The sequence below is a fragment of the Lichenostomus cassidix genome, chromosome 2 (assembly GCF_008360975.1).
Source record: "Lichenostomus cassidix isolate B80296 chromosome 2, HeHo_3.0, whole genome shotgun sequence".
NCBI classification, from domain to species: Eukaryota; Metazoa; Chordata; class Aves; order Passeriformes; family Meliphagidae; genus Lichenostomus; species Lichenostomus cassidix.
In genome coordinates, this window is record NC_139482.1 from 152,664,527 (window position 1) to 152,673,255 (window position 8,729).

The 8,729-nt window shown below is 53.0% G+C and overlaps 1 long non-coding RNA gene and 2 other non-coding genes across 3 annotated transcripts; all 3 read right to left on the minus strand.

Annotated features, from left to right (window-relative positions):
• Positions 1 to 2,073: 2,073 nt before the first annotated feature.
• On the minus strand, positions 2,074 to 5,534 carry LOC146442689 (uncharacterized). Its single transcript, XR_014850352.1, has 3 exons — positions 5,400 to 5,534; positions 2,173 to 3,925; positions 2,074 to 2,109 (listed from the first exon to the last, which is right to left on the minus strand). It is a non-coding gene; the product is annotated as an uncharacterized LOC146442689 (long non-coding RNA).
• Positions 5,055 to 5,245, minus strand: LOC146442690 (U2 spliceosomal RNA). Its single transcript, XR_014850484.1, has one exon. It is a non-coding gene; the product is annotated as a U2 spliceosomal RNA (small nuclear RNA).
• A 1,851-nt stretch (positions 5,535 to 7,385) lies between the features above and the next one.
• LOC146442691 (U2 spliceosomal RNA) lies at positions 7,386 to 7,575 on the minus strand. The gene has a single exon (XR_014850481.1). It is a non-coding gene; the product is annotated as a U2 spliceosomal RNA (small nuclear RNA).
• Between the last annotated feature and the right edge of the window lie 1,154 nt (positions 7,576 to 8,729).

Sequence of the window (8,729 nt, forward strand, 5' to 3'; positions counted from 1 at the left end):
CAATATGGGGCGGTGCGGGGCAGTAAGGGGCGGTGCGGTGCGGGGCGGTGCGGTGTGGGACAATGTGGGGCAGTGCGGGGCGGTGCAGAACAGTATGGGACAATATGGGGCTGTGCGGAACAGTAAGGGCCAGTATGGACCAGTAAGGGGTACCACAGACCTGTATGGAGCAGCATGGGGCAATATGCACCAGTGCAGACCAGTCTGGGCCAGCGCCCGCCCTAGTGTCCCCAGTGTCATACTGGTTTTACTGGTCACTCTAGCCCGAGCCGCTGGGGCTGCAACCCCTCCAGCCCAGGGTGCCACGCCAGGGACCCCCAGGGGGCTGTGACAGGGACCCCAACCCCGGAGTGCCACGCCAGGGACCCCCGGGGGCTGTGACAGGCACCCCCACCCCTCCCAGACTGTCACCCCAGGGACCCCAAGGTGCCACCCAAGGTGCTGTGACAGGGACCCTCACCCTGGATTGTCACCCCAAGAACCCCCATTCCTCTGGACCCCCCCCAGGCTGCCACCCCAGTGCCATACTGGTTTTGTGGTCACTCCAGCCCAGCCTCACCCAGGGGACACTGCGGGTGCCACCTGACATTTCTGTGCCTCACACTTCACAGGTCCCTGCACATGACCATGGCTGACCCTTTGATGTGATTTAATAGATTATCTGATCCAAATATCCATAACATTTCCCCTCTGAATGTTCTGAAAACCATTTCAGTGCTTCCCACTGATTTTTTTCTGGGTTTCTACATAAACATCACTGCCCTCTGCAGAGGACAGGTGACCTCTCCTGCAGGCAGAGGTGACTCTGCCACCCTGCTGGCCCAAGGGAGGCACAGGTATTCCCCAAGTCCCTTTTACCTGTCCCATAGCTGTCACCTCAGTCCCTTGCAGTTTTGTCAAACAGCTCCTTTATTGTGATCCAAGGTACAGAAACACCCCAGTTTTTAGTCATGAGACATGCAGAGCTGTGCTCAGTGCCTCTGGTGAGTTACAGAATCACTGACAGGTCCTGCTGTCAGCAGTGTCACAGCGAGCTGGCAAACACACACAGTGCAAACCTCCATGGTCATCATCGACAAGGGCCTGGACACAGCACCTTCTCAACAACAGCCCTGGGGGTTTGTGAGTGCAGTTTGTCACTTCATTAGCACCAGAGAAAAGTGGTTCTTCCTTACCTGTCATTCCTGAGAATGCTGAGCCTTTTCCCAGATAAGATGCACTGATGGCATTTGTAACAGTGCACTGACAGCTTGGGATGTTTGGGTTCTCAAACTACATAAATTACATATTTGTGTTTTGTTCTTCATGTTTCAGTTCCTCCGGAGTCGCTCTGACCAGCAGAGCACACAGAGCACTGGGTCTGGGCTCTGCACCCAGCATGGACCTCGAGAGAGAGAGAGAGAGACAACTCCAGCAGGAAACATCCCAGCTGAGAAGCTGTCAGAAGGGAGACTGAGCAGCAGGAAAGATCTCTGTGAACCCAAGAGTCACAGCTTGGGAATTGCTGCAATTTTAACACAACCTGGGGACAAAAAATCACAGTCACTCAGTGTAGCCCCATTCTAGTTTTACCCATTCCAGTTTTAACCATCCCAGTTTTAACCACACAGTCACTCAGTTCAGCCCCATTCTAGTTTTACCCATTCCAGTTTTAACCATTGTAGTTTTAACTGTTCCAGTTTTAACTATTCCAGTTTTAACCACACAGTCACTCAGTTCAGCCCCATTCTCTTCCTCCCTCCACCCCAGTGGAACAGGAAGAAGAGTGGAAGCAAAACTGGTATGTTGAGAGAAGAACACTCACTTTGATAATGGAAAATCAAGTTAAATACAATAACATGGGTTACTAATAATAATAACAAAAAACCCCCAAGTGATGCAATTACTCACCACCCACTGAGCAATGCCAGACTTCCCAAACGCCCATCAGCTGCCCTTCCAGGTGACTCCCTCCACCTCCTGTACTGCAGATGACATTCTGTGCTGTGGAATTTCCCTTCCATTGGTTCAGCTCACCTGTCCAGCTCCATTCCCTCCCTCCACGCCTTCCTGAACCTCCTCAGGCACAGATCAGCTCACCTGTCCAGCTCCATTCCCTGCCAGGCTCACCTGTCCAGCTCCATTCCCTCCCTCCATGCCTTCCTGAACCTCCTCAGACACAGATCAGCTCACCTGTCCAGCTCCATTCCCTGCCAGGCTCACCTGTCCAGCTCCATTCCCTGCCAGGTTCCTTCCTGAACCTCCTCAGACACAGATCAGCTCATCAATCATTCACCATGTATTCAAGACAGGGTTGTTCAGAACTGAAGAAATAAGCAGCTATATAGGAACTGTAAGAAATGTAGTGAAAATATACACACATCATGAAATGGAATTGCATGTGTAAAATTCTCTGTCAACCAGTGGTGATAAGAAAACATCTCTTTTTCTTTACTCATTTAAATCAGAAACCTCTGCACTGGCCAACAGGAGAACAGAGCAGTCACTTCCTTACGTCCCACAAATAAATAGCTCAACAATGTCAGGTTTGCCACCTTTCTAGCACCACAGTTACCCAAAGAGATCAACTGACAGATCTCACAGCTCCAGACTCCACCACCAGACATCCTCCTTCATTTCGGGTTAGACAATCACAGCGAAGGGAAGCAGATGCACCTCAGACAGACAACATCCTTTACTGAAAGCCATTTCACTGCAGCCCCAGGCAGCTCTGAGCAACACAAGGAGAATTTGGGGAACCCTCCCTGCCTTCCAAACACCTCCACAGAGCAGGTTCGACCCACATCCTTTTCTAGAAATAACATATAATATTATTATTATCGAGTATATATATAATATTAAATATATCAACATATATATATTAACAATATATATGTTTATAATATAGATATATTTCTTATATATATTCATCATATATATAATTAGCAAATATAATCAACCAAAGCCCCCCAGGCTCCTCCTAACTCACCAGACAGACTTTATCTGTGTTACCAAAAAATGCAGGAATTACCTAAAGATAACTTTCCAACGTGTGAGAGAACAAAACTCAGTCTAGTCCCACTCTCCTGCAGTTTAAAGCAATTTCCTTCCCAATACTTTATAAACAGGAAGCCTTTTCAGGGACAGAAAAAAGGAAACAGAGTATTTTCCAGCTCCCAGCACTAGGGAGGAGCAACAACCACCTTGATGGCAAAGCAGTTCCAAAGCCAGAAGAGCAGCATTTGATTTCCAGACCCATTTCAGTGACTCTGACCATGGACAGCAGGAAAGGATGCTTTAAACACTGAAACCATCAACACATTTCAAACAATCACACTAAAATGTCCCTAGGTTCGTCTTCTTTTTTTTTTTTTTTGGAAATTTGAAAGCCAAATCTCTGCACATGCCTATTCCAGGAGGTGCACTTCAGGATGGCTCTCAGAATGTAGCCACACCAATCAGGTTTAACTCTAAAGCGTTTTTCAGCAGGCCACGTGTGCATTGTGCAGTCTACACACAGGTAATAACTAAGTTCAGGTATAAAGCTTAACACCTTATTTACTGTCCAGTATTTATGAAAATATTTGGAGAAACGTGTAGCAGTTTTGAGATCGGTATTGCCAAAGTTTGTAATGTAAGAAGTGGTAGCACCATCATCCAAACCTGTATTTTTTAAAGAATTTAAAATGATGGTGTTCTGGATTGAAATTGATACAGACCTTATCTGCAATTTTTTCTATGTATTCCTAGAGATTTTTACAAGCATGGGCAATCTTATGTAGGGGAAAGTAATTAATAAAGTTTTTCTGTTATTTGTATCCATACCTGGAAGTTTTTACGGTACAGAATGGCATTTTCTGGGTGCATTCTGTGACACGACAAGCCAGAGGGAGAAGCAGCACTTCAGCAATTGTTCCCCAGTGCTGATCACTGCAGTCCTTTCAATCTGCATTGAAAAGAACAGATATGAGAAGGTAAGAGCAGGAAGAAAATGAGAAAAAAAAAAACATCCTGAGGTAAGGAACTCCTGCAATTTTTCTGTTGTCCATGTCTTGTTTTTTAGGGAAGGACACGTATCCAGGTGCCACAGTGTGTCACAGCAGAAGTAGTGGCCTTTTTGAGTTTCAGCAATAAATAATTTTTCATGTGTTGTATGTGAAGTAGCTGAAACATGTTCCATAATTACAAAATCACAGGCTAAAACCATGTTTTTGTTAGATGTTGCAAACATTTTCTGTCTTGCAGCAAAGCTGTTCACTACCTTTATGGCCGGCCATTTATTCCCAAGCCACAGTATAGTACCCAGTGCCTTACGAATGCTGCTACCCAAGTGAAGGAGATGACTTAAGTAGCTAGTAAGAAGAAAGTATACCAGAAAAAAGAGAATTGAAAGAAGCAGCCACTGTTGATATGGACCATCGTGGCGCTGCAGCCATCACGTCAGTCACAGACAGGCCTGTAAGAGTTTTCTGTAAACAGCGAGAATGAAGCTCAGAAGTGCTGTGGAAGCAGGTGGTTTGACTTGCTAAAGAATAGAAAGATACGTTATGAATTGACATACTTACCCTCGCTCTCTCCACCATTCGGGTATTTCCGGTAGCACCTGCAGAAGCCGACTTGCGCTGTCCCTTTTCACTGTAACCTACTTATTAATCTCCCCGTTATTAGCGCCCTATAACAGAGCCCCTGGGACAGGCGGGGCTAAGGCACGAGATGTTGCGGGCGCTGAGGCAGAAGGACGGACGGGATCCACAACCTACAGCGCTGCCTTCGCGGCACCTTCGGAAGCGCCACAAACCTTTTGTCACATAATAACGTCTGATATTGCGACAAATATACATAGCAGTTAAGCAACCGCTCTCTCCTTGTTCTTTTTCACTACTGTAATGTCCCCGTGCGGGGTGCGCCGTTCCCGGAGGCACCGCATTGCCGGGAAGATGCACCGGGCGTGAGAGCGAGCTCCGGGATGACAGCGAGCCCCTGCCAGGAACTCGCGGGAGGAATACCCACAGACTTGTGATGTTTAGTGTTTCCGAATGCATTCAGTCTGTGTTTGGCAGTCGAAAGGTCCCCGGTGGGGATGCACCGCTGCCGGAAGCAGTCCAATACCGGGACGATGTGCGGAGCCGAGGGAGCAAGCTTTGGACCCAACTCCCGAGCTCAAATACCCGCTTAACATAACGTCCTCTCACCAAGGACGTACCCAAAACCGAATAAATAACTATAAACACTACACTCGATCTTAGCCAAACGGCCGAGCGGCGATGACAATCTCCTTCCCCCGCTCCCGGCGGCACCCCGCTCGACAAACACACACCTCGCTGTCTCCCCCGCGCCGCCCCGCACCTCCTTTCCAACAATTTAGAGACTCTTTCCCGCTGTGTTCCCGCATTGTCAGCACATGTTTCTGAAGCACTGACCCGAAATCACGGCGGTGCTCTGTGTCTCTAATATGCATCACCCCGCCGCTCCGGCCGGCCGCGCGGGAAGCTCGTGAGGCGCTGGGAGCTCCGGGAGAGGCGGAAAGGCTCGGGAGCTGCAGCAGATTTTTCATGGATTCTCGGCGTGGCCAGCGGGGCCGGACAGGCCGGCAGAGGCACGGCGAAGGTGCCGCGCTCGGGCTTTTGGCCGCTCGGACCATGCGGTTGGATTTGCCGAGCCGGGGCTGAGAGGAGCTGCGGGGATTTGTGTGGGGAAAAATGGAAAAAAGGTCTTTTTTCGGGGACTCAGGAAAGGCTTGAAACCCCATTTCCCCCCGCGCCCCCCGCGCACCGAGGCCTAAACTCTGCACATCCCCCAATAAAGCTCTTAAGATGCCATTCGCGCCGCTAAGGATTCGAGTTTGCCTCACCGATCTTCATCCGCCATGATGCCGCCGATCGCTGCGCGCAGTGATCTAATTTGCATGGCCGGACCTCTTTTCCCCGGACGCCATTCATGCGGGATTGTGCTTCAATTTGCATGACCCCGCCCCTTTACCGAGACTGCAATTCGCGCCGCGTTTCGGCTAGTTTGCATAACCCCGCCCATTTTCCCCAAGAGGCCATTCGCGCGTGAGGTAATCTAAATTAGCATAACCCCGCCCCTTTCTCCCAAGATGCCGTTCGCGCATGAGGTAATCTAAATTAGCATAACCCCGCCCCTTTCTCCCAAGATGCCGTTCGCGCATGAGGTAATCTAAATTAGCATAACCCCGCCCCTTTCTCCCAAGATGCCGTTCGCGCATGAGGTAATCTAAATTAGCATAACCCCGCCCCTTTCTCCCAAGATGCCGTTCGAGCATGAGGTAACCTAAATTAGCATAACCGCGCCCCTTTCTCCCAAGATGCCGTTCGCGCATGAGGTAATCCAAATTAGCATAACCCCGCCCCTTTCTCCCAAGATGCCGTTCGCGCATGAGGTAATCTAAATTAGCATAACCGCGCCCCTTTCTCCCAAGATGCCGTTCGAGCATGAGGTAATCCAAATTAGCATAACCGCGCCCCTTTCTCCCAAGATGCCGTTCGCGCATGAGGTCATCTATTTAGCATTACCCCGCCCCTTTCTCCCACGAAGCCACTCCCTCCCGGCGTTCTCTCATTTGCATAACCACTCCTGCCTCCCCAAACCCCGCCCATGCCCTTCTAATTTGCATATTCCCTCATGAGGCGCGGCTCGGGCCAACGCCGCTCTGCCGGGCAGGTTCGGGACAGCGGGGATCGGGGATTTCTTGCCCCTTTTTGAGGCTTTTCGGGGGCAGCAGAGGGACCCTCGGGGCTGCGGTAAGAGCAGGGGAGGGGGGAAATCCCGGGGAGGACGCGGGGAACGCCCGAAAATCCCCCAAAATTGTCACATTGCCCCTAAAATTCCTGAGGAAACCGGGGAGGGTCGGAGGGGCTTTAGGGAATTTTCCGGCTTTGGGGACTCCGGGATCTCCTAGGGCACCGCGGCTGTGATGAAGCTCTGCACCTTTTTTACTTTACAAATAAACAGAATCGGTGTTTTTAAAAAGAATTGAGATTTTTATTTGCATCGTAGAAACATCCGCGGTCAAAGAGCTGCAAAAAGAAAGCCGTGCGGCTCCCCCGCCCCGCTGCTCACCTCCTTCACGTGTTTATGTGACAAAACTGCACCAAATCCCCTCCCAGATTCATTTAAATGACATTAATGTCCTCCATTACCCTGATATAAATCGGAAACCCCCTCAGAAAGCGGCGAGATCCCGGAGTTTAACCCAAGTAGCACGCAAAAGCACGGGGGAAGCGCCGCCATTTCGCCGCACCCTGCGAGGAGCAGGGAGGAGAGAATCACAGCCGCCCGAGCTTTGGCAGCTTCTCAGGGGTCCGGAGAGCTGCGGTTTACCCTTAAGTGCGGATAATCACGTTTACTCGGGTTTAAATGCGTTTTTAACCGACCAGAGGTCCCCGGCGGGGTGCACCGTTCCCGGAGGCACCGCAATACCCGGACCACGCGCGGAGCGGAGGGAGCAAGCTCCGGATCCGACTCCCGAGCCCAAAAATCCTGTAATATAAAGTCCTCCCATCGAGGACGTATCAGATATTGAACTGATAAGAATAGATACTACACTTGATCTTAGCCAAAAAGGCGAGGAACGATACACAGGGAATTCCAAACGCGGTCCCCAGCCGCTCTCGCCCCTGACTCGCCCACCGCCCTCGCGTTGTTCCCGAGCTCCTCCCACGCTGCATTCCGCGCTCCCCTGCCCGCGCCTCACAAGCACAGAGCCCTGGAACCCCGCAAATCTCACAGCCACCCTTCCGAGCATCCCCTTTGTGCTGTCACTGTTGAATCCGCACAGCCCCACCCCCGGCTCTCCCTCCCGTCCGCATTCGGGTTCCGCCCCGGCAAAGAGGGGGCGCCGGGGGAGGCGCCGGGGGAGGCGCCGGGGGAGGCGCCGGGGGAGGCGCCGGGGGAGGCGCCGGGGGAGGCGCCGGGGGAGGCGCCGGGGGAGGCGCCGGGGGGGGCGCGGGGGGGCGCCGGGGGAGGCGCCGGGGGCGGCGCCGGGGGAGGCGCCGGGGGAGGCGCCGGGGGCGGCGCCGGGGGAGGCGCCGGGGGAGGCGCCGGGGGAGGCGCCGGGGGAGGCGCCGGGGGAGGCGCCGGGGGAGGCGCCGGGGGAGGCGCCGGGGGAGGCGCCGGGGGAGGCGCCGGGGGAGGCGCCGCGGGAGGCGCCGGGGGAGGCGCCGGGGGAGGCGCCGGGGGAGGCGCCGGGGGAGGCGCCGGGGGAGGCGCCGGGGGAGGCGCCGGGGGAGGTGCCGGGGGAGGCGCCGGGGGAGGCGCCGGGGGAGGCGCCGGGGGAGGCGCCGGGGGAGGCACTGCGGCCACGGGGGCGGGCGGGAGCGGAGCCGCCGCCGGTGGTACGGCTCGTGTCCCTGCGGGCAGCGGCAGCGTGTCTGTGAATCGTCCCCAAAGCCGCCTGCCTCCCCGCGCCCCGCTGAGCCCGCTCGGGTGTCCCAGCGGGGTCCTGTCAGGGACAGATCACCTTTGCTTTTTCTAAGGTCTGTGATGAATAGTTTAGAAAAGTGGCAGCGAGATTTTTCGTAATTGTAATTTATTTGCGTTTGAAGTGTGAAGCGTGTGTCATTGTTTTGTGCTTTTTAGCAGCTTCCAGCAGTGGAAGAAGGCAAATGAAGCCAAGAGGCTGGACTAGGATGCTGCAGGCCCATGACAAGTACAGGTCAGAAAATAATTAAAACCCCAGGTTATAAAAATACCAAAGTAAAAGCCCAAAGGGTATTGTGAGCTGCTAGACC